This window comes from Phasianus colchicus, chromosome 14 (genome assembly GCF_987193195.1).
Source record: "Phasianus colchicus chromosome 14, bPhaCol1.hap1.1, whole genome shotgun sequence".
NCBI classification, from domain to species: Eukaryota; Metazoa; Chordata; class Aves; order Galliformes; family Phasianidae; genus Phasianus; species Phasianus colchicus.
The window spans coordinates 8,246,104-8,272,158 of NC_143449.1; the positions used below are offsets into that span (position 1 = coordinate 8,246,104).

Consider the following 26,055-nt stretch of genomic DNA (forward strand, 5'->3'; position numbering starts at 1 on the left):
ATTGGAACAATTTACATTGTTTACAAATGGAGTGATTAAACATCTCTGATACACAGACAAGTTTTGTCTTCAGTCATGCTTGTCATAAACCCTGTTAGGATCATTTATCTGGGTGGCTCCCATACAAAATGTCTATTTCTTTGCAGATTTATCAGAGGAATATTGTGTTAGTGGAGGTGCTCAAACATTGCTGTTGATTGTCTTGTTTTAATAACATCACTTTTCATAATGAAGCCAGCATTTTAACATTCAGAGAAATTGAAAATATCAGCTTTAGGTTAAGCCTGTGTTGATTGTATATAAAGCTGGAGTTTTTCTGTGAGAGAATACTAGGTTTTGTACGCATAAGAACATATTTTCAAAGTCTTCTACGAGATTTTAGGAATTCCTTTGTTGTCAAAGCTATCAGTTACATCAAATCAGAGGCAATGGATGGCATGTGCTGGCACATGCTTACTTTTTCATTAGCATAGATAGATTGTACTTATGCCACATCTGCTGACTGAGCCAGGAGCATCCTTTTCTCCTGATCTGCACAGAAAGGCATGTCGGTGTCACTGCATAGATCTTGGTACAATATCAGTTACATACATTTAGGTGTTTTCTAGTCATGTTAGCAGTAATGCTAGTCTTTTTTTATCAGCAGTCTTATTTATCAGGAATTTACAATAGGATATTGTAACTTATCAGAGTGTCTAAATCTGGCTATCATTTGTAATAATAAATCTTATGAACAAATCTTGCATGTAAAAAAAATTCTATGCATGCAAAGAGTACTTCTGTGGCCTCTTATCTCATGTAGAACATCTCATTTTATAAAATCATGATGTTGTGTCTCCCCATTGAATTGCTTTTGAGGCCAGGTCCTCATGTATAGCAATACGTTATTGAAGGAGGCATGCTTATTCATTATATTTGCTTTGCAGTAACAACACTGATAGTAAAAACTGTCCATCCAAGGAGATGTGGTGTCTTTTGAGGTCAGAGGAAGGCTTGTATTTAGTTTGAATCATAGCATCTTCCAAACCAACTCTGAGGGCAAGACTGAAGTGCTTGGGAAAGCTCAGCTTTGAGGGGAGCAGTCAGCAATACCTTAGAAGTGGGGCTGAAGGCTGAAGTAGCAAACACCTGCCAATACTTGTCTCTCTGGTTGTGTTTTCACAGCATAGAATGGTCCTTTACAAAATATAATCATGCTGCTGTAAGCTCAATATGATTTCTATTTCAGCTGAGTTGCTTGCTCTTCTCAGTGGAGCCGTCTCATACCCACACCCACACTTCTTTTCACTGCAATTAGAGGGCAGGTAGTTGTTGCTGGAATTAGCCAGGCACTATATCACCTGCTGCAATTTTCTGTGTGTTTGTTATCTTTGCAGCAATCTTTTGGCAAACGATGGGGAGGGAGGGTTAGGGATGTTAGTTTCCTACTGCTCTGTACTACGTAGTATCTCAGAGGAGCAGGGTTCCCTCCCTTGGCTCAGCAGGTCCCAGGCTTCACCCACCGAGCAATGCAGCAGGAAGCAAGTTTATGTATGGCCCTGGATCTTTTGTAACACCATACTGGAACAGAATAGAATTGCACAGTAGCATCAATTCAGGGGCTCCAGATCACTGGGCACCGCTGTGGCTTGAGACCCCTTGCAGTGCCCTGTCTGTGACCACCAAAGAGGGCTGATAGTTGCATGCAGTTCTGTGGGACTGTGCCTCCCCCAAGGTGGGATAAGCTGTCTTACACCCTTGTCACTGGGTGTTGGGAGCAGCCAGCAGAGACCTGCTGGTCACACATAGCAGCAGCAGCAGTATGTAACATAGGGAAATTTTGTGCTTGATAATGCTAGGCCATTCTAATCCTCATCTTACTAGATCCTTCCTTGCAAGGAAATACGGACACCGAAAGTTATCCCGACGAGTAAATTAATGCCGCAGTTTTTCCTGGTAGATTCAGGACTGTCTCTCTCTTATTCATGTTGTTCATGTTTATCAACCACAGCTCCATAACCAAGTGCACTAGGAACGTGGGTTTTTTTTTAACATTAGGACTTATGGCTGTGGTGTGATCATTGGACTCAAAGGAATGTTCTCACTGAACAGCTGTATTAAGCCTGCCCCATTTTTGATGCACTAAGTAGTTGTTTGCCACTCTTTGTCCTCTTTGTAATGAGTCATTGTTTCTGATCTTCACATGCTTCTTATCTAGTAGATTTTATTATTGTTTTTTGAGTAGTACAAATTTAGGCACAGAAGAGCTTAATTGTCTCTTTAAGCACTTAGGAAGTCTGCTTTAAGCCCACAAGTAGGCTTTATCTGAGTCCACACAGCTTCATTGCTTGGCTGTGTAGCTAGGCTGAGCAGTTATAATTGCAGCTGGAGTTTCTTTGTAAGGAAAACATTGATGTTGCAGTTTCTTTCTCATTTGTCTATGTGGACAGTATACATCTCAGATGAAGAGGATTGCACCTTAACCAAAATGTAGAGATTTGTTTGATCAACTGCTGTTGTTTTACTGAAAATGTGCTTGACTTTTCAGTTGCAGATTGTGAAGAAATAACATACCATATGAACTGAGCTAAAAAAAAAAAAAAAGCAGTTAAACTATGTTATTATCATCTTCTGTTCTGATGACTTTGTAATTGGTGATGTGAAAACTGATGAAAATTGAGACTGATTGTCACCCATCTGAACCTCTGTGGCAATTTCTTCCTAGTAAAATGTCTTACTCTGTGTTTATTAACGCCTCTACACTGGCAGACTGTGGAAGACGTAACTTGTGTTACATTAGAGCCTTTAATATTTTATCCAGGGCTTTTTTGTAACTGGGACTTTTACACTTGTAATTTGTGGCTTTGGACTTTCTGAATTACATGGCTGAAATGTGCTTGAAATTGCTGACAAGTGTTTGTAGCTTTTATTGTATGGAGCAGAGGTCTGTAAAACATCGATTATGTAATTATTGAGGTGATTGACTACAATGATTCAAGTGGTATTTCTCAGTTCTACTTTTCTGTTTCTCTTGCAACTCTGTCCACAGGGCAATGTTCTCTGACAGCTCTTATCACTGATGGTGAACTAGTTTGCAGCTGCAGCTCAGTTAGCACTTTCAAGTGGAGTCCCCAGCAATACAGCTGGTGGTGGTTTATTTATTTTTTATTTAATATTATTTGTCTAATAAAATTCAAATCTGGAATGAGTTTTGGGAATCTCTAATTTCGATGTTTTCTGCCTTACCAGTAACCAGTCTTTCATCTTGGATGTAACTAGGATAAGCATTTCTATTTTGTATCTCAGAGTGCTAGTATTGCTGCTCACTGAACAGGAGATGGTAACTTTCATTTCTTGTGACAAAATGCCTATAGTCTAAAAGGTAATAACAATGAAAATGTGGCAGAAGAAAATAAGGAGTATTATTTACTGAGTATCACTTCTTGGAACAGCAGTAGAGTTAAATCAGGAGTGTTGCTTTGGAGCTGGGGAGAAAGGACATCACAGGTTGGGAGGATGCAGAGAATGTGCCAGCTCTGGGTAGGACTCTGTCCCTCTGACTTCCAGCACATTACTGCAGGCTGTAAGTTCACTAGAAGCTGTTTTGCTGTGCCCATCTCCTTCTACATCAGGAATGTAGAGAATATAGTAGTGCTGCTACCACCAGATCAGAGCAGTGTTGGTTTATACTTGCAGTGTTTTGGTAGAAATTATGCTGTGATAGGCAATGCAGGAATCTCAGGTGTGCTGATTTCTTTCCATGTCACAGCTGCTCCAGTACTTTGGCTGGGGAGTAGGGTGAGGAAAAGTTTTCTCAAACCTTTCAACTTTTAAATCTCTTATCTTCAAAGAATAACAATCATTTGTTTAAAGTTGGATATTCAGCCTTAGTAATAGGAAAAAAAAATCCAATCTGCCTCCCTTTCTGATGTGATGGACTGCTGAGTTTCTGACCTCTTACAGACAATTATGACACTGTGGTATCTTTATATGAGCAGACCTTGACCTCTTACTTATATCTGAAGGTCCTGGCCTAAATTCAGTGGTAACAAACTTAGGCTTTGATTTGCCTGTATTCAATCTCAAAATGGAAAAATATTACTAAATAGTTAAGTGTTGTGAGCTGTTTTGTATAGCTGTCTTCCTCTGCTCCCTACCTGTGCCAGAAGCCTTGTAAAATGCTCAGTACTAAAACGCTTTGTCCCAAAGGAAGGCTAGGTATGAGTATTAACGTTTTATTTCCACCAGTAATAGAGATGCTAGTCATGCTGAGTCCTCTAAGTTTGCATGTAATGAATTGGATGTTCATCTAAATGGGGAATATTATGTTTTATTTCCAGGTGGTGCAGAAGCGTAGTTACAGTCATCTTCTTTATAACATAATAGAAGTGGTCAGGAAATATTTTCAGATTTTTCTGAGAATAATTCTGGCATTGCTGCAAGGAGTCTTCTGTTCTGCATGATCTACCACGATCTTCATGTGGCCTGAATGTGGTGACCATGAATTAATTAAGATGATCTGTAACATAAAAAGTGCTTTAGCAAAGTTCTCTACTTAATTTTGATAAATATCTTCTTTTTCTCTGGACCAAGATGCTCTCTTGAAGACTGAGACACCTTCCCACTTCACATCTGTTGCATACCGATTTGAAGCAGTACTGTTGATATAAGCAATAATGTAAAAAATAATAAGATTCAAAAAGAAGCTTATAATATTCAGACTTAAGGTCATTTGCAATTCATGTTTTTAATCCTTAAATAAGTATTTGATTGCACTGTTATAAACTGATGAAGAACATTCATGAAAAACAATTCTTCATGCAAAACTGTTCTGATCAATACTGAGTCTTCAGGGCAAAAAGAAACATTGTGATTTAAATGCTTAATGTTTGTTACCTTGCTGTACCACTACCACCAAAGGCCTGATGTTCTTGCCCTGTATAATCTTTTCTTGTCATACTTATCTCTGCTTAGAAGGCCTGCAGGTCTCTGCCCAGAGAGCAGCAACAGATGGTGTGGTGCAGCCGTGTGGTGTCTGCTCAGCATGCAGATCCACTCTCACTGCTCAGGGCAGAGATCTGTTCAGCAGGAGTGATGGGAAAGATGTATGGGGACTGAGATAAAGAAGATCAGGAAACAAGATCTGCACTTTTTTCCATTCAGGCAAGTGTTTTCTTAGGAGACAACACAGCTTTCCTGCATTGCTCATGTTGCTTCCTACACAGAACAGCTGGAAGATTCCCCTGTTCACAGAGGAGAGCAATACAGAACTGTATGTTGAACTCAGGTGCAAGGTTCCAGAACGCACCTTCTGTAGCATCAGCAGAAAATAATATACCTAGTTTTAAATTAAAACATAACTTGTTAACATAATTATATACAGGGGACTAAACTCAGTGAGCCAATTATAGAATACAGTCTTAGACTCACCAAGTTTGGAACAGTGATGTCCTTCTCAATCCTGTGTCCCCAAATAAAGAAGCATGTATGTCACTAGTAGTTGCCAAGTGCTTACAGAGAGCACAAAGATGCTTGTGAAAATCAACTTGTGGTGGCACACAGGTTATATAATGAGAATTTCTATGTGGGGGGCTGTAAGGACCTGTGTCACTCACGGCTCTGCTACTTCCCAGTCAGATGTCAACAGCAGCTAACAGCATTTAGAGAGGCTCCAGGAGAGAGGAAGCAGGAAGCACCAAGAGCATTGTGCTTGAAAAATTCCTGTTTTGTGTCTCTGCACATTCTGACAAGGCCCAGACTCTTCCCAAGACTCCCCAGTAGGTTATCTTCCTTCTCCTTTGTGTAGTATTGAAAGCTAGGACCTGACCTCCTACAGTCATCTGCCAATTCACGTGGCATTTCATTACGAATGAAGATGTTTTGAGAGGAGTGAATGGGGAAATTTTGCCTTTGTTGCAGATACTGTCTGCAGTGGAGCTGACCTACCATGGCTGCAAAACTGCTGGAAGGCTCCCAAGAGAAATACTGTGGCTTGAGGAACATCCTAGTGGGTGTGTGTCGGATTAATGTCCTCAGTCTCCAGGAGATGTGTCAGTGAGTTATCATATGCAGAAGAAAACATCAGAGATTTTCATACCTCATTTGTTCCCTAGTACCATAATGGTACCTAAGCAAGCCAGGAGTCTTGGGAGCATCTCTGAGAGCATCTGGGACTTTCAGTAGATGTCATCTGCCGGATGGGAGTGTACCTGCAGGATAGAGGCAGAAGCCACAAACAGCGCTTATCACAGAATTGTAGGGGTTGGAAGGAACCTCTGGAGATCACTGAGTCCAACCCCTTGCTAAAGCAAGCTCCTTAGCCTATGTTACAGAGAAAGGAATCCAGGCAGGTACTGCATATCTCCAGGGGAGACTCCACAACCTTGCTGAGCCTGTCTTAGTGTTCAGTCACCCTCAAAGTAGAAATTTTTCCTCATGTTTGTATTGAACTTCATATGTTCCAGTTTGTGCTCACTGCATTTGAGCTGTTGCTGCACACCTCTGAAAAGAGCTTCACCACATCCACTTACCTCCCATCAGATATTAATAAGCATTGATAGGATTCCCCCCCCCTCAGTCTTTTTTTCTCCAGGGTGAACAGCCCCAGGTCTCTCAGCCTTTCTTTATAAGGGAGATGCTCCAGGTCCCTCATCATCCTTGTGGTCCCCCCACTGGACCCTCTCTAGAAGTTCTCTGTCTGTCTTAAACTAAGAATCCCAGAACTGGACACAGTGATCCAGATGTGGTCTCACCAGGGCAGAACGGAGGGGAAGACTCACCACTGTTGACCTGCTGACCACTGTCTGTTTAATGAGCTCCAGGATACTACTGGCCTTCTGGCCTCAAGGACACACTGCTGTCTATCCCAGTAGACTGCTTAAGGGAAAAGCTTGGTTCAGACAGTGAGACTTAGTTAATTTTAATACCAGTGAGAGGAAGTGACGGTACAGTCCTCCAGCAAGAGTTGACCCCTTGCCAAGTGCATGTACTTTATGGTGCTAAAGAAGTGGCAGAAGCTTTCCGGAGATGACGTACAGCATTGGTTCATACTTCTTTAAACAAAATACAAATGCTAAAACTTTAAAAATCAAGGTCACATTTCCTCCTTCACTTGACATTTAAATTTTAAGGTCAAGATTAGGAGAAGCAAATAGTGCCTGTATTTAAAATCATGTGATGCTCTATTGAAAAATGGCTGGGCTCCACTTAAAAATGGCTGGGCAACTGTTGGCTGAGTAGAGAAGTTTGACCAGCAGAGTCTATTTTCAAGAGTGGTACCTTCATTAAGCTTTTATTTGTGTTCACAAACACAAACCCGTGGGAATCCATGTGACATTACTTTAGGTTACAAATGTGTTATGAGAGGCCTGTTACAGCAAGCACGACTACTGTCTGTCTTCAATTTCATCAGCTGCTTCATGGTTGAGACTGATCAGTCAATGCAGAAGCCACAGGCTGCTCTGGTTGAGAGAGATGCCAGAAAAACCAGGAATCCAAGGCTGTGGGATTATCCAGAGCTGTCTCTGAAGGAAGGCACGAACTTCACAGGGCAGGTTAGAAGAAAAGGCTGTTTGTAATGAAGGTAATTTGACTACCTTTTTCTCTTTAAGAAATGAAACTCTGATGTCAAAGAACTCACTCAAAGTCAGCCTTTCCTGGGACAGAGGTTCCAGCAGTAGCATTTTTGTGTTGAAAAAGTTCAATTTCCACACCATTATCTTATTTCAGCACACACCCATCCTTACTGATGATTTGGTCACTCCTGAGCTGAGGCTGCAGTGCTCCAGTGGAAGAAGCTCCTGCCCAAACAGTAGCTCAAGTTTGGAGCTTTTATACAGTGCAGGAAGATGACAGGCTGCAGGCATTTCTAAAAGCCCAGTTTTGCTTTTCATCTTGGAATCCTCTAACATTCCTGTATGGAGGAATGGATCAGAACCAAGAGAACTATTTACAAATATAAAATGAAGAGTATGGAGCCAAAGCTTATCTGACTTTCTCAAGCATAACATATAGGTCAAATGCATCCATGCAAGTAAGCAAATGTGAACTTGAAATAAATGCAGTACTTCAAGAGCTGGCCTGTTGTGCTAGTGATGCTGAAGGATCTAAGGAAAGAACTTAGGTAGGGCTATCTGAACTGCTGTGTCTAGTTTTGGCCTCCCTTGGTTTCCGGAGGTTGCTGTTAACAGAAAGCAGCCACAGGGACTGGGTGGAGCAGTTCTCTTCCTGGCAGGTCAGCCAGAGAAGCGTGCAGATGTGCATGTCATCTCCTACCTCTGGGGGCTGCTGTCCGGGTGAGCAGGTGGGCCAGAGGGATGCTGGTCAAGAGGAAATTCTTGCAGCATTTGTTAGAGAGAACTTTTAAATAACTTTCTTTTTTCCTGTTTAGATGATGCAGGGACAAGGTCTACTAATCCTAAGGTGTCTTCTGGTAATGTTTCATTATTTTTAGCCCCAAATTAACTTAACCTTGCATAGCATTGCACAGCACCTGAGAGTGGTAGCAGAGAAAGAAAGCCTCAGTTGTTCCAAATGCAGCTGTGCAAAGGGAATGCAGAACACAGGTGAATTCCTTATGGCTTCTATAAGCAGCCTCAATGTCCTCCCATTTTTCTCTCTCCCAGTATGTGGAGTTGAGGGAAAACGGGGGTAGATGGAGAACAGCAGATTCGTTAGAGCTGAACAGAGAAGGGGGAAGTTCCTAAAGGAGCAGGTGCATACAGGTCTGTGCTAATGTTCTTTGAACTGGCTTGGCATTTTAAATGTTTCTTCCATAAGTTTAATCATCTGGGGAAATAGATTCTCACTGTTGTTGGTTCTCACCAACTGTTTTTCTGCCTGTGGAGGGTGAATGCCAGCTCTATCTGCTATTTGAATGTAACAGAATACACAGTCCTATGCATTAAGTTTAATTTGTCCTGTGGAATCTATCCCTGTTGCATGCAGATTGATTCTGACATGCTAGGTTGAGTTTGAGAATTCAGCAGTTAATATATTGGAGTGAATGTGAACTGAAAATATTGGAGCATTTATATTTGCCTCTATAAAGTATGGCCTTAAATCTTACTGTATTACAGATCTTTAAAAATCTGTATTAATGGCTATCCCAACTCAGTAGTGAAAACCATCTGACAATCCTGTTTAGCTAGGTGAAGCTTATGCACTAAACCATACATATACATTTCTTAACCAGTACGTAGAAAACCATATATTGATTACTTGCTGAACAGTAGATGTCAAGCATACAATGAATGTTGGTATACAGAAATAATATATTCTGTGCTTAAGTATTCATCAAGAATAGATGTAGAATTCGAGCTTGTCATTGCTAGTAGTCAAATACTGACAGGATTACTTGTTCCAGTTTAGCAAACAGAAGTGTACAGAAAACTTTAAATAAAAAGCAGGAGGCCCTAGCTTCAAGGCTAGGAGTTTAATTTCAACACATGAGATATAAGCTGCTATTTTCTTGGAGGATGCAGTGCCAAGCCATGTTCTTTTCTCAGGCAATCACCGTGGTGGCTACAGTGGCATTACTTCAAGTTAACACTTGCACTTGGAAGTATGGTTTGTTCCCTTGCCTTTGAGATTGAGCAGTGACAATAGTTCTGTGTTACAAGAAGCATTTTGCTAGTTTTGAAGAGCATTATCATTCTGGAGTGGAAAAGTCATCTTGCATTGAATCAGTTGGTCCCACCTCAGCTTACAGTTAGGAATAAAAAGCTCCTGAATATCTCAATCTATGGGTAATGAATAGTATACATTAAATATATATATTTTTTTTAATTAAAAAATGCAGCTTTTGCTGAAATAGATCCAATTCCTGGCTTGGCACTAAACTACCTAAAAATCAAGTTCTGTGTCTGAGAGCATTCAAACATTTCTTGAGCTTGGTGCTGTGATCACTACTCTGGGAAGCTTCTCTGTCCAGGGCCCTTCTCTGCTTTTGAATCTTGCTAGCTGCCTGCACTTGAGAAGATTGCTTTTGTCTTTCTATCTCTCTTTATGAGACTTGAATCCAAAACTCATAGAGTGCAATTCAGAGACTTGATAAACAGTCCTTGCTTATCAGCTTGGCTACATGAGACTCAAATAGAACACCCCAAAGATATTTTCATAGCCCAGCATGACTCAGTGCATTGAAATCTCTACTATGTCAGAATCTCAAAGCTAACTGATGGAAAATAAACTGTATCTTTGAAAGAGAGTCATTTCAGAAGCTGCTAGGGTCTGGGAACATTCCAGAATTGGTTTAGTTTGCCTCTGGGAAGGCTTTAGTACCAGTGGCTAGGGAACACACCAGTGGCAGCAACAGCTTGTTTCTATAAGATTTAACTCCGTTGTTCTTGGAAGGATAAATAAATAGCTCCTCCTATTCACTTTGCATAAATGTTTCATGAACACAAATAGCTAATACGAAAGGAATTTAAATGTGTCACCCAGAAACAATTCACTTTTACCAGTCTGAAATCGTAAGCAGAAAGGCAGCAGAGCCACCCTGTAATACACTGCAAGTAAGAGGATGCTGTGTGGCTGTACTGGCTAGCTGTCAATATCCATACATTGCCTTTCCTGCCACACAAGAACTCACAAGCTGGCACTGGAAAATTAAAGTCAAGTTACCTTTTCAAGTTATACCTTTAGCATTACATTTCTCATGTATAATTATTCAGACTCTTCACCCTCAGATAAACAATAAGTGTTTGAATTAGGTTTCTATCTCTCCAAAATTTAAGTGCCACACCTGCTCAGCCTGGTAATACAGAGAGAACAAACCCCAAATAAATACACTGATATCTGTCAGCATGTGGAGGTTGGGATTTTTTGAGAAGCATTTAGGATTTAACCTAGTAGTTGTGTAAGCAGGTGAAATACCATTGGTGCTTGTTCCAAGAAATGATCAAATCTGCTGTCTGGGACTGTGTCTTCTCGTGGGGGCCTTAAGCATGTTCAGTGAAGACAACTACTTTTTTTGATTCTAACTAAATTTTGCCTTATTAAGTAGCATTTAATTTTGATCTATATAGTAAGGTCAAGACACCTTTGCTCTTACAGAGGAAAGTTACTGCTCTGGTATGCTGATGAATTAAAAGAATACATGGACAGAGGGAGACACCAAATTTACAGCTAAGTGATGCTAGTCAAGTCAATTAGTTTAAGTACTCTGGGATCACAGGCAGAAATCAGTATCCCAATTTTAAATTTTTCTGTCTGGCACCAGACCACTCTTTCTCTTTGGACAGGAACCAGAAGAGAACAGTGCCTCTGCATAGTATATAGTAACTACTTTTGCACCTTGCTGAATCTGAAGTAAGAATGGACCAAAAAAAGAAGCGGTAGGAGGTTAAGTCTGTGTTTGAACTGAAGTAGGGAAGCTGTAGAATTGAGAGTATTGTAGCACTCACAAAGGCCTCACTGAACTTGGAGCCTGGACACATTCAGGCACTGTGTGAGGGACCTCTTTTGGCTTCACCAGTGCATGGAGCAGCTGCCCAAACAGTACCATTTGCACAAGAGCTGTTCTGGTCAACAGACACCACAATGGGAGCAGCTGCTGAACTCCTTGCACATAGCAAAACAACTTTTCTGTGGCAGCATTTGCATTTGCATTAGGGAGTCAGACATGTTAAAATGCAGTACAGTAGTTCCAAAGTACAGAGCATTAATCACTGTAAAGGGAAGACAGCAGTGCTACTTGTACAGCCACATCTGGGACATTTACCTTTAAGAGAGATGCCATATGAGACTTAGTAATCCATGGATCCTCAATTCCTATACCAAAGGCCTTGCCTTGCTATTTAAGCCACAAAATTTTAAGCTACTTTCCTGTTTCTTCTTGTTTATAGTCAAAATTTATTTTTAGTTAGTCAATGCATAAAGATACAGTAGATGTTCTTAGTTTTTCATTTTTGCTAGCTAATAAATATATTTTAAATCATGGAGATCTCACTGCCAAGTGTCTGATAAAACCAGGATACCAAGTTACAATTATTCATAGTTTATCAAATGCTTTGTGGACTGGTCTGTATGCATGTGTAAACACATTTCTACTCTTAACCAAAATAGATTGGAATTTGTGTTTTCAAATTTTATATAGCAAAGTTAACCAAAATTCTTGTTTACCATAACTATTTGGAATAAGATTGGATCATCTGCTGGATCAGTGTAGCCTTGCACTTATAGCAGTGTAAGTACATGGTGCTTTGTCTAATGCTGCAGACAGTGCAACCAACATGGTGGAATTTTACCTACAAGAACTTGGCTTTGATGCAACTCCCCATCACAGTAATGTAAAAAGTACTGTGAGGTGATTGTGGCATTTTTTCTATGTAGATTTTGGATACACTTGACAAATGTTTTAAAGTTTATCCTCAAGAAAGCTAGATAACAAAACCAGGGATGTTTCTGCTTGGATGAAGTGTTTTTGAACTGGTCAGCGGAGGGAGAAGGAAGAGAGGGACTGAGAGTGGCCCTGTCTGTTTCCCATCCCTTGAGAGACATGTTCTTCAACAGCTTTAAAGGCATGTTTTCTAATAGCTTATGGTACTTTAAAGTACTTTGAACAAAACTGATCCGTAAAGAGCATCAAATCTGGGATTTCCAATGGATGTGTAGTATTAGTCTCTTCATACTAAAATTGCATCTGCCATCTTGATGCTGCAGGTGTGTGCAATGTAAGCTTTAGATGGAGATCACAGCATTCAGTTCTATGCCAAAGTAAAAGCTGTGCTCACCCCACAGCCAGGTGTGTCTGAAGGAACACAAGCTAAACGTTTTAGCATGTAAATCTGAACCCAAAGAAACCAGATACCATCAGTTCGTGTAGTTCCATCAGGCTTTATGTAATTGTTCCAGAAAGGAATGGAAAAATACAATTGTTTGCAGAAGTAGTTCGACACATCTTAGAGTGTGTTGGTTTCTCCCCAAGCTTAAGAGAAATGTCTGCATCTTCAGTAAAGAGTCACTCTAGCAAATAACTTTAACACTCTTAAGTTAGGGGTGGGTGAGGCTATGAAACACATTGTGTTTTCTAGAGGAAGGAAGTTAATTTCCAGCCCCTGAGGCCCATTAGAATTCAAAATTCCAGATGGCTCTTACTTACTGCAGTTGGCTTCTTTGCTTTACTCCAAGGCTTTTTTTAGTCATTCCATCTTCAAGGAAAAATTTCAGAGATTAGACCTAATGAATTATTGTTAGAATAATTCTACCTGTTGCATGGGTGGGTGGATTCTCCTGGACTGTAGAGTCTTGAAACTCATTACAAGAACATTAAATACAAGAAGATATCATATACACAATGTGTGTCTTATCTAAGCTATATGATGATGACTGGGCAAAATGTTAGAGTAGCTAAAAGGCTCTTTTAATTTAATTACATTTAATCTCACTGGCTAACATTTTAATGAAGTAAATTTAGAAACTTCTGTTTTTGGAAACTCCATCAATAGATTTTGTCAAGTCTTGGTCTTCAAAGTCTTGGACAGAATAGTCTAGAAACTTCAATAAAGAAGCCCATTGTAAGCTATCAAAAGCTGTGCTTTCCTTCTGAACTTCGACTCTAACTCAACTAGTTCAGCAGGCTTTGGGACATGATCTTCTTTACTCTGATTACCTTCGATTACACTGCATTAAATCCCATCCCAGAACTGGAAAGTAAAGTATTATGCAATTCAGAAGTTAATTTTTGAAAATAAATAAAAGCAACTTAAGTTCCTCATGAATTCCAAGTCTCAAAAATAATTTGTGTCTTTTCATGTAGGTTTTTTCATTTAGCCCGTTCTAGGCCTCAAAGTTCATAATAGTGATGCAGCTCCAACAGCTGTCTCATTCTCTTACAATTTCTCTTTGGAGCTGTGTATTTCTTCTCCTTTAGTAAAATTTGCTCATTTATTAGTTGTTGAGGTAGGCATCTCTAGATCCCCACATCACAGGGAACTGGTTTTCAGAAGGGATAATTGCTATTTGGAGAGTTAGACTTTTATAATACTTTATGACCAAAAAAAAACCCAAAAAAACAACAACAAAAAAAGCCAACAAAACAAAAAACCATAAAAACTCAAAAACCTGACTTTCAAACATAATGATATTCTGAATTAAAAGAACCTTTCTCCTCAAGCTCACACCTGACATATCCACTGCCTGCTTATGGAAGATGGGAGCTGGGTTTTCAAACTGGTTTTTCAGGAGATATCTCTAAACCTGTAATCTCATTTCTACTTCTTTCCCCAAAAGTTTTATAAGGAACAGTCAATAGAACACTTGTGAAAGCACAAAGTTCCTCTATCAGTTAGATGTGTGGTGCCTATTTGTCTGTCCTGTGTAAAGCTATGGGAGGAGCAGGCTATAAATCTTCTGTATTAGGGGGTGGAATTTATTTGAATGAAGGCAAAGGAAAAGAAATGATAGGGCTTGAACTCGAGCTACTTAATATCAGGCTAATATTCTTAGTTCTTCCTTTTTTTTTTTAAGTTTTTTTTTTTTTAATTTATTTTTATTCAGGAATAGGTAACTTCAACAGAACTGTAGTAGTAAGGGAAGTGGAATAAGTGTTCAGTATTCTTTTCTTTGTGTCATTTCTCAACTTTTTCTTCTTTTCTCAAAACATTTCTATGTATCAAGAATGGCTATCATCTGTCAGATCTTCCCTTTGAGCTGCCAGACATTAGTCTCAGGTCTGGATCACACTGACTCATGAAAGAGGATAAAATTATCACACTGGAATCACTGGGCTGAGCAGTGACCTGGTGGGATGGGGACAGAATGTCAGAGGGACGCTGACGTGGCAGCTGTGAAGGAGATCTGACGGAGTGGCGCAGACATGTAGGTTATGTTAAATGTGCAGATCTAGCCCCAGCATTTGGATGTAGTTCTGGTGGGTTTGGCAGGGTGTGGGATGTTTCTGTATATTTTTCAGGCTAAGCAAAGCACCTGGAAGCCAATTCTCAGAAATGCTTCTGTGCTTTTTATTTTACTTCTTTTTGCTCCATGCTCCCACAAACTGTTGATACCACTTCGTAATACTTGATATGCCATCTCAAAATAGCAAAGGAAGTCCTCTATCTAAAAGTCTGTGCTCTGCGGCCTTAATCCTGTCGATTTGAAGCAGGAGCTCTCCCAGAGCTGCAGCACACTACTTTTCCCTCACTGGCTGCACCCTAAGATGTCTCTGACCGACCACTGTGCTGCAGCAGTTCCTGCCCTGCCCTCATGGTGTGTGCAGTGTTGCCCCATGTTGCGCCCAGCAGCACGGTGGCAGCTCTGTAGGAATTCTAAGAGTTAAGTGATGCTTTGTAGGGAAGACCAGCGTGCAGGGGATTGCTGGTTTCTTTTTTGACTATGTGTGTGGGAAGCAATGGGGAGATCAGGAAGGCAACAAACTTGCTTGTCAGTCCCAAACATTATCTAAATATTGTCCTAGGTCACCCTTTGAGTGGGAGTTTGTGTATGCCTGGAATTGAGCTTGCAGCATGGAGTGACTGTGCTGTGTACAGGAAGAAGCAAAACTTGCATGTCAGAAAAAAAAAAAAGTCGTCAGAGGATCCTCGATAACATTTTGCAAAAGGTTATTTTGTTATCTAGAGATGAAAGCTAAGGTAGGACTATTTCTTTCCTGGCCGCATGTCTCTGGGGCACATGCTGTTGTGTCCTATGGCAGAAGGCACCCAAGTTGTGTTTATATTTGTTGGAGATGCACCAGCTGAGGGCTGCTGGGTGCCTTTTCTTGGTGACTGCATACACACAGGATGAGATGTTTCTGTAAAGCTTCAATCACAGGAACATTCACCATTCATTGCTGAGACTGGGATGCGCCAGGACTCCTTAGGCCATGACAAAGCCCTACAAGGTAAATGCTGTTATCCACTGGCAGATCTTAGAATATGTATTCCTGAATTGCATTCATCATCTTCTCACACTGTTTAAACGTTTGTTATGGATCTGTATTTCTTTCTGCAATGCTCCATTAGTCGTGTAGCCATATATGTGTCAGTAACAAGGTCACAAGTCAGCATTCACTTCAGCAACAGCATCAGTTAGGGCTAACAGAATGAGTGATGATTTTGACCAATTGCTATGCGTGAAAGACAACAAATTCAACATTTTAAAAATGAAAGAAAATGGGAGGAAATATCTGTTAAAAAGGATTAATAGAAATGGGCATTTTGAATAAATGCTGCCCTTTGAGTAATGTTGCTGTTTGCATGTGTAATCAGGACTATTTTTATATTGCACTTTGTTTTTGAAATTGCTATTTTTGTTTAAACAATGAATATGACTGCATGCACTGTGAAGTTGAATGAATTGCTAGAAAGATTTACCTTTGCAGAAGGTAAGAGATTTGCTAAAATTCATCTATTAAAATAACTTTGTAAGATAGTCCTAAAGAGGGCAAATTCATCTTATACTTCGTGCATTATGCCATTCACCTTGGGCAAAATGAAATAAAATGCTTTGGTGATTATAAAAACAGCAGAGCAGTAGTATTGTTGTGGTAGAATTTAAAGCACTGTAATTTGAACATGTTCTTTTCCTTTTTTGACTATTATTTCTGCCTTCCGGTCCAAGTGGACTGTAAATACTTGGAGTTATTTGTCAGTGAGGTCATCACTAGAATGGCTGCTTCATGGACTTAGTTCCTAATGAGATTATTAGGCCTGTGTTTATTTTGTGGGCTCTCGATAGCTGACATAAACTTAGATGTTATTTTGCTGCCAAGATTGTGTCTGAAGCTCATTTTCTTTTCTGAGATTTAAATCTAATATATCAGAGCTCCCAGAAAGTAGCAGGGATATTTGCACTGTAGAAATCTTTATTACGCACTGGGGAAAAATGATCTTGACCAAGTTCCAACCAAGTGGATGGATGCTTTATACTGATCAGACAAATAAAATATAACCCAAAAATCAAGATGAGAAATCAGCTTGGTGGGATTTTCTTCCTTATGCAGAATTTTCCTATGACCTTGTTCTAAATGTGCTGCTTTTACTTAAAAGAACAATTGTTTTTACCAGTGGAATGAAGCCTTCCATACATGAGCAGGATTATGCTAGAGCTGTGACAGAGATGATGCAGCAGAGCATGTTGGTGCTTGAAAGATTCTCACAGTGACACACGTCAGCAGTTTAGATGGGGAAGTGATGATAGATTCAATCTCCAGTTACTGCGGGGTTTGTACACCAGATCGAATGAAATCCAGTTCAAATTCTGTGTAGGAACTAAAAAGTTGTATTCACACTGGTAATGTAGAGATAAAGGTCAATTTTATTTTGTTTCTTAGTTACATAAGAATTCAACATTATTCGTCCCATTTAACTTCTATTCTTTTAGGCAGATGCCCCATGTGACATGGTTATTGGAACAAGTGTTACTACTAAAAAGGACAATTAGAGTGACATGTAGTTCTTCATTGCAAGTAACAAAATAATCGTAATCAAGGTACTTCAGTGAAGGTGTGGAGTTTTGAAATATTCTCCTACAGCACTGTTGACTCTTGGATTCATTTTTGCGATGTCCTTTTTGCAACGAGGAACAGTCAGCAGTAAGTGTTTACAAGTGACCAATAAAGGTAATAGAGCTGAGGAAAATCTGTTCCAAGGCAAAAATGTCCAGTGATGGCATGCTCTGGATCACTAATGTTATTCACAGAGCTGAGTGGATCTGTCCCTGTCTGAATGACTTCTTCAGCTCCAATTGTAAATCTGGGGAGTAATTGTTAGCATCAGTAGCAGAAGCCATGGGGAATTTGACTAACACCAGATCACAGAGCTCTTTCATGCCTTAAAATCTTTACATCAATACTTAAGCCTAACAGAAAAGGAATTATTTCAGTATTTCTCATAATTTACTTCTCTATTAATGTAATTTCTCAGATTTTAAAAATTCCAAACTATTACATGGCAATTTTGTTCAATGAAACTGCCTTCTCAGAAGGCAGATAGTTCTATTGAAGCCTGTGCAAAAGGACTGTATTTCCCTTTAGATGTACACTGAAGTATCGAGATGAAACTTTATATATACTAAAAAATAAATATGAGCAAGTAAGTTTACTTCTCATTTTGGATTTTGAATCCTAAAGTATTCAAGATTTTAATATCTTTTCCTCAAAAAAAACTCAGCAGGTGTGTCTTGTTTACCTTCTGCAAGTCTTTTTTAAAGGATTTTTTTTCTCTTATGTCATCAAAGACAGCTAGAAGCAAACTGTCCCATCAACAGACTTCTACCTAACAAATTACACGTCTTAGCAATTTAATAAACCAATAACCAAACATTCTGGTAAAGAGCTATGGCCATTTTTCTGGCTTTCGAAGATGAGTACCTCGTGTACAAATAGTTTACTCTAAATGGATCAAACTTTTACTTATTTTTACTTATTTTCTCATTTTTTAATACACACAAACCAGTGATATCAGAATGAAATGAGTTTGCAAATGTTTACACATTTTTATCTGCATGGCAAATAAAAATCCTGAAATCTGAAGTGTCAATAAAACATTTCCAGTTATTCTGTAAGCAAATTATGTTTCTCAGTAAGTGTAAATATTGAAGCTGTGTTAAAATTTCATTGAATGTCTTTTCTATCCCTTTCATCTTTCATTTAAATAGAGTTCTAACAAGCATTCTATACAGGCCTATCTGATAAACTTCTTTTAGTTGTCTGGAAAATATTTTTCTTTCAATTTCATACTGGGATTGTTTCATTGCTTCGTGTCACTTTTTGAAACTTAGTTTTTAAAATGAAAATGCAGCACTGAGAAGTTCTTCCTGTTACTGGAGTTTTCCTTTATCTGCAAGACATTTTATACTCATTTCAGCATAAGTATATGACCATATTGGAAAAACAATGTTTTCCTCTATAGCCTTATCATCCTATGCCAAAAATTCTAGTTCAGAGCTTTTACTTTCTATATATAAGAAATATTTTGGCCAACCTAATTCCAATAGTCTTCTTGCAACAGATTTTTCAGAATTTCATGTTGGTGATCTAGACTTCATGGTGACATCTTGATGAGGATTCCTATTGCTAAACAAATCAGTATCAATGGTGAAAAGAAATAACCAGCTGCAGAAATATCTGAGACTTAGCTAGACCCCTGCTGATAGCCACTTACAGCAACAGAGGCAAATGGAGGAAGATGGGGACCCATATGGGCTCTGGAGTAGCTCTTGGAACAGCAGTTTGTTTCGCTTTGGAACAGCAGTACTGCTGACGTGTGGGGTCACCTTCTGTGTCTTCAGCTTGGATCTCTTTTTAACTCAGAGGTCTTTTGGTGGTTCAGTGCTTTTATTGGAACCCTCAGGCATGTTCTTCTATGTCCTTTCAAATCAGAGGTGACACTATTTTGAAGGCTTGGTTTGTACCTCTAGCCTTTGCCTGTATAGGTATGCTTATACCTGTGCCATGGATGGACTGTCCATGGTCTGTGTCTTTCCTGACCTCCCAAACTTCTCTGTGCCTGTTGGTGATGGTGGTTTGTTTGTTTTTAATGTGAATATAGGACATGTATTATACATAATTTACATGCTTGAAACATCAGCACAGATCAGAAGAAAATATTTTTTTGTATTAGTAATAACCAGGAGTATGTCCCATCTCTCGAGAGCAACAACTGAGACCCAGCTCAACCCAAAGGGAATAACAGGAAATGATGAGATAATAAACATCTGAAGTGTGGGAATATAAACAACAGCGAATACAGTCCCATGAAATGCAGCCCATACAGTGGTTCCTCCCAGATTTCAGGCACTTCAGAAACAAAGGGAGGATCTTGAATCTCTGTTGGGATTTGTACTGTTCTTTGCCAGACATTTTTCATGTATTTTGTCATAACTTGTATTGCATATGATTGCCAGCTTTTCTTTTCCTTTAAAGCAGATCAAGTATGTGCCCAGCATAGTCATTTCATCCAAATTTGCTAAACCCCAAAATACATGGCAGGGCACTAGAGTTTTGAAATGGTCTTCCATTATTTGAATATATGCAAGGCAGGCACAGACAGAGATGGAGTTTAAGCTTCTCTGTTATAAAGAATTATACTACATAGTAGGAATAACATTTTTGTTGAAATAGTAGGGCCCTTTTCTATCAGAGCCTTATAAATCTCACTTAAAACTTTCTTTATTGCCTTATCTTAATAATGACACACTGTGGTGGCATAATCCTGTAGGAGAGAACAGTATTGCACAGAAAAATAACAAACAATCCTTATTTATTTGTTACCAAGATGAAACTAATCAGACAAGCGTATTTAGTTGATGTATATTGGAAAATAGAACAAACAATTTTTACTTCTTAAAACATTGTGTAACCTTCCCCCATACAGCTCTTGCTGCTCTCCATCTGAACTGCTGTGTGCCTGAATGCTCCATGAAGTTTTTAAGTGCCCTGAGAAAAGGAATAACAAATTCCCTTGGAAACTTGATTCAATCTGCAGCAACTTGCCAGACGTCGTGATGCACCAGGAGGTGCCCCTTAATAGGGATTTCACTGACCAGTGCTGGGCTTGTAGAGATCACGTTGGAGTGACCTGAATCAAGAAGGAAACAGGATCTCTAGAGAAAGTTACAAGGCTCCTTATAAGGCAATGGACTTCTTCTCACCTTTACTGATACATAACAGATAAATAGTCTTGTTACTGTTATCTTGATACTGACTACCTGTCACGGAATTAACTAGATCAGTTTATGCCCGTGACAGGGGGCAATAGGCCCCTGCCCTCCCCACCCCCCGCCTGGGCCCACAGAATGGGAAGGAAGGGGGAAAAGGAAAAAAAACAGCGGCAACAATCTATGGAGGTAAACTTATTTTACTAACTATGATATCAGAATGCAAAATAATACAATATAATACAATCTAATTGAAATTGAGACTAATACATCAAATAAGATATGAGAGAGAGTTCCTGAGACCGAGTCAAACCTGAAAAAGCTTGGAACGGCTAGGAAAGCACCCTCCAGCACCCACTGCCAGGCAGTAAGAGACCACCCCCCCAGAAGGGTCAGATCCCATGACTTCCGTAATGTATAGGGATAGGTACATAGAATTAGAGCATTAACACTTTAATTCCAGTACATGATGTTTTGATGTGGAATATTGAAAATCAAATAAGCAAAAACCAAAACCATGACACTACCCTATACTGTTCTGGTTTTGTATAAGGCCCCTTAAACCTCTCTTGCATTATACATTCACATACATACAGATCTGCTATGGAATTCTCCACAGGAATCTCCATAAGCCAAAAAGCATTAGACACCAGCTACTTATCAATGCATTTCATGATTTTTTGTTTGTTTTTGTTGTTTACCTGCCAGTCTGCTTCTTTCCCACAGCCCATAAGGGACACTGCTCTGGTTCTGTTTGTGTGTGCTTTCTTCTGAACAGTTACTTGGGTACTTTTCACTATCCTTGAAGGCACTCAGAAAATTCTGTCATCAGTAAAAGTTAAAGGTTTGACTATTGGAAAACGAGGACCAAAAAGCTATCAGCTGAGTAAATAGTTGTGAGATGTTTCTGGTTTTTGCTTTACTTGGTACCAGTTCTGTAGGACTGCTGAGCACTTTGCATACATACAGATAGTGGATTTTCCGAAGGGCAAGTTTCTGACTGTATCTGAGAGAATCAAGTGGTCCAACTGTACAGTAATCCACATATTAGTGCTGCTCAATTGCTAAGTGCCGAGAGGCCTTAAGTAAATCCTTTACACAAGACAAAATTATAACTGTCACAGTACCAAGATTCTTCTGTCTTGCATAGAGTTCCAAACTACGTTGTGTACTTCCCGCATTTTATTTGCTCAGCCTTAGCAAAAGGGGCACTTGAATATTTCAGAATAAAAGCTGTGAGTGCTCAGTCCATCCTTCTAAACCAATGAAGCCCCACCTTCTTTAGGTCCTTTGCACTACATCAGCTTGGAATAGGGCAGTATGAAAAGAATTGCCAGGCTCTGTGGTATTAGGGTCCATTCCTCTCTTTTTACTTATGAACTCCTCATTATTTAATATTTAAGACTATTAAAAACCATAACTCTTAATTCAGTGGAGGTAAAACAGAAAAATTTTGTTTAAAGAAGAAAAATCTTCGGTACCTAAAGGCAAACTGAAGTCTTGAGAAATAATTTTGGGATAGTGTTAGGAGGGAACTATGTAGCATGACTTAAGGCAGTATTATGTAGTGTTTTTGCTTAATGAGCTGTGGTTTGCTCAGGTCCAGGAAAAAGAATATGGCTGAACTTTGATCAGGTAAAAGTTGTTCTTGAGTACATCTGTAATCTGACTTTCTGTCTTTATCAGTGAGGGATGTTCTTTCTTCCCTTGACTCAAATGCATGTTGGCTGTTGGAGCCACAGACTGGAGTCCACTGCCAAACCAGTGCTTCTTGGTGTTTGAAAAGCTGGACCTAGCATCAGCAAGAAGCAGGTACTTTATTCACAAAATAGAGGGAAACAATGTGATATGTCCAGTTCCTGAACTGTTCTCAGCATCACTGGAAGAGCAGCCCATATTTTCTCCTCAGTTCCTAGCTTTCAAAATTCCTAATTTCTTTCTGGAAAGAAATAGTGGTACAAAGGCTCTTGATCAGGAATAGAGAAGAGACTTTGGTTATTCTAGGCAATCTCTTGGCATGTCCCACTTTCTACAAAGGAAGCTTGAAGATATATGGAATCTCACAACTTCAAAGATTAGCATGGAATCAAAACAGTATTGCATCAGCACTGACACAAACACCATACAGCAGCAGGGGATGCTGAGTCAGTAGGTGTCAGTGCAATGGTCTGATCCTCCTATGAGTCATCGTGACAATAGCAGGAATTATTGATGTAACCTCCAGCACATTTTTACATTCAGAAACAATCCATCAGATAGACAAGAAATCATTTGTGATGTTCAGATTTTGATCTACCTATTTTGAAGCTTGATGAGGTAATTCTTTGACTTCAGTCCACAGTTCTAACCTCACATAGGGTTATAAAATCATATGCTTCTATCTTAACATCATAACACAAGGGCAGTTGATTTGTTTCAAAAGCTTTGAGGAAGTAAAGGAAAGTTGTTCTGTACATCCCAGATGTCATAGCAGATGTGACTAAGGAAACCCATTACCTTGATCCACCACATTTGAACTCCCCACCCCTTTCCACCTGCTCTCCTTGGCTTACCCTTGCTAGTCTTTGTAGGTCTGCTCTGTGCTAAGATAGCTTGTGACATTCTAGCTTGGAGCATAAACAATGGAATGCAGAATTTGAAAAATATACATGAATAAAAGGTCAGAACTCTCCCAGGAAAGAATAAAATTCTTTTTTTTTTCTTTAATGCATAGCTATGAAAAGCAAGTTAACCTTTGGGTTTTTGAGGAATTCACCATGACAGTGGTCCAGCTTAAAAATAAACAACTACTACTCCACATAAAGTGTCTAGAAATGCCCACATTTATTCTCTTGGCCCTGAACATTGCAAAGTGTGCAGTCCTAGCTTTAAACAGCTATGCTGATGTTGCTCATCCTTGGCAGCCTGGAAGGGCAGAAGTTGCTGGGCTAAATTATTTTAGTTCAGTGGGAAAAGAAGAGCTATTGCATTCTGCTATTTATTTCTTTAATCTGGTCTGCTGTCAGATTTGAAATTTCCTTTAGTAATGTTACTGTGAAAAGAAGAAAGAAAAGGGAAAACTATAAATGGCAGATTTTTCATAGCAGTAACAAAAATCTGGAAAAAACAGAGGCACATCTGACTCTGACAAGGAATGGGGTGTTACTGATAGATGTACAGTGCTCTGTCCCCGTGGTGACCTGAAAGAAATAATGTTTCCTTTTTATCTGCAAAGGAGAAAACTTAGTTTTAAAAAAGCCTCTAATAAAGATTTTAGTCATTTGATCTTATTTCAGAGACTTGCTTTTCCAGAGGATTATGGTAAGAATGTGATCTTGAAAGAAATTCAGGGAAATGGACAGTTCACAAAGAATACAGTGGACATGATTAGCTAATGACTAATACCACTCTTTGTGAGTGGCTACAGTTTGCTCTAGGAAGTATGCAAGTGATGTGTTTAACCCATAGTGTCATTCCCACGCACTTAGATGGGAATACCAGTGCCTGTTAGCCCTGCTCTCCCTAGGGCAGCAGAACCAGACTTCTCAACAACCCTCCTCTGCCAGAGAGTGCTTCCAGTTGTGCTGATCTCTATGCTGCAAGGCCCTTCATGCTTCACTGCTGAATTTTATTCTTGCCTTTCTAGTGCAACTGGCTGTGTTCCTCTGCATGTTTCTTATTTCTCTCTTCAGTGCTTCGTGTTCTGAAATAACCACGTGCTTTTTTGCTTTGATTTCCCCTAAAGTAAACCTTGTTACATCAATAATAGCATCAAGTTAAAGAAAATTCAGTAAAACAATCTATGAATTTTTGAATTGGACACATAAGGAAAGATGAGGAGAAGTGTCAGAACTAAGATTTCCTGCATTTTGTATCTTGAGTGCCTGTAGAAAGAAGTAGTTTAAACAGAACAGTTTATCCTCTCTCAGTTTTAATGAGTGCTCATCAGGTCATAATAAAAATTGCAACTCATTGTAACTGGCTTCAACACTGTCAAAAATATGAGCTCTATTTGTTGCCCTTGTAGGGCTTTACGCAGAGCAAATTCATTACAGTGTGATCTGCAGCAAGCACTGAGTGTGCCATTTTAAACACGCAATAGCTAGCAATAGAATATACAGGGATCCTAGGAAAGGCTCGGGCTACTTTGTAGGTTTTGAGACAAGCTTATTCTGTACTGCTTATGGGCCTCACTTTGTACTGGCCATATAAAAATAACACGATTTTCCACATCTGGCAGAGCCTGTGTGCATTACAAACTTTCCTAAGTCTAACAATGTTGGGGAAAGAAAAAGGACATGATTGGAAATTGGGAAAATCTGTATTCTCTTCTTAGCTTCCTTATGTGACCATGGGAAAAATCTTTTCATCCTACTCCTAGATCTTCCTCTTTGTAGTCCCTGTTGGTTCCCAGGATTTCTGTCCCTTCATGCCACCGAGTTTTGTTACTTTAGTTTGAGATTTTCTTGTCTTGCATCTCTATATGCTGCTGCTGTAGAAACAAAGATCTCCTATGTCGTATGTGCCAATAGGGACAGAGAAGTCATGTACCTTGGCCATGACTTAAGAGAAAAGATATTTCCTGATTTCTAGTTTTTTCCCTTTTTTACCCCAAATTATTTTCTGAGGGGTGCCAAAACAGGGTACCTTGCACAAGTGTAACTCAATCTGTATGTGACTGATAACTCAAATTTGTGCTAAAAGGAAATCAGATTTAATTTTGTATGCTTTCCTATTACCATTTAACACATTAGTCTCCCCTTAAAGGAGGCCTAGCATTCAGTGACTCATGTGTTATGTAAGTAACTGAAACATTTTATAGTTTACAGAGAAGAATGTTCTTGCTCATTATGTGGATGAAAGGAGATTGCTGTATTTCAAATGACATGTATAATTTAGACACTTATTTCTAGGACTGTTTGGAACAGTGAGCAAAGAGAAACTTTAAAATGTTTGAAGGGACTTGAGTGCTTCATGGTATTTAATGTGACAGTGAAACACACAGACCAATAACTTGTAAGACTGTGCTAATGGAAGATTGGCTCTGAAATGCTAATGCTTCCTTACTAATAATGGTATTTATTTTAAGACATAAGTAGATACCACTATTTGTCAGACTGTAAAAATCTGCTAAGATGTTGTATTTCTTCTGCAACTAGTTATCTGCTTGCCACCATAATGAAAGGGGAATGGGAAGTAGTGTTTCACAAAGATTAGCCACGGTAAGGTAGCCAATGGTAAAGAAAGTGGCATGCTTGCTGCAGTCAACTATTTTGGGGATAATATGAGCATATTCTGTACTTTACCAGTGCAGAGTTCACTCAAGTGAGACTTTAGTAACAGCATCATGGCTGTGTACAGGGAAATACGTAATTGCAGTAAATTAAATGAAGCACTGCTTCTGAAATTTTGAAGCTCAGCAAACTCCAAATCCCACCATCTTCTGCAAATTATCTTCATATATTTACACGCTTCTGTGTTTTAGAGAAGATGGAT

At 39.3% G+C, this 26,055-nt stretch overlaps 1 long non-coding RNA gene across 1 annotated transcript in view; it reads left to right on the top strand.

Annotated features, from left to right (window-relative positions):
• The window catches only part of LOC149915993 (uncharacterized), an 81,054-nt gene that overhangs the window by 48,170 nt on the left and 6,829 nt on the right, over window positions 1-26,055 (top strand). The gene's annotated exons all lie outside the window — the stretch shown is intronic.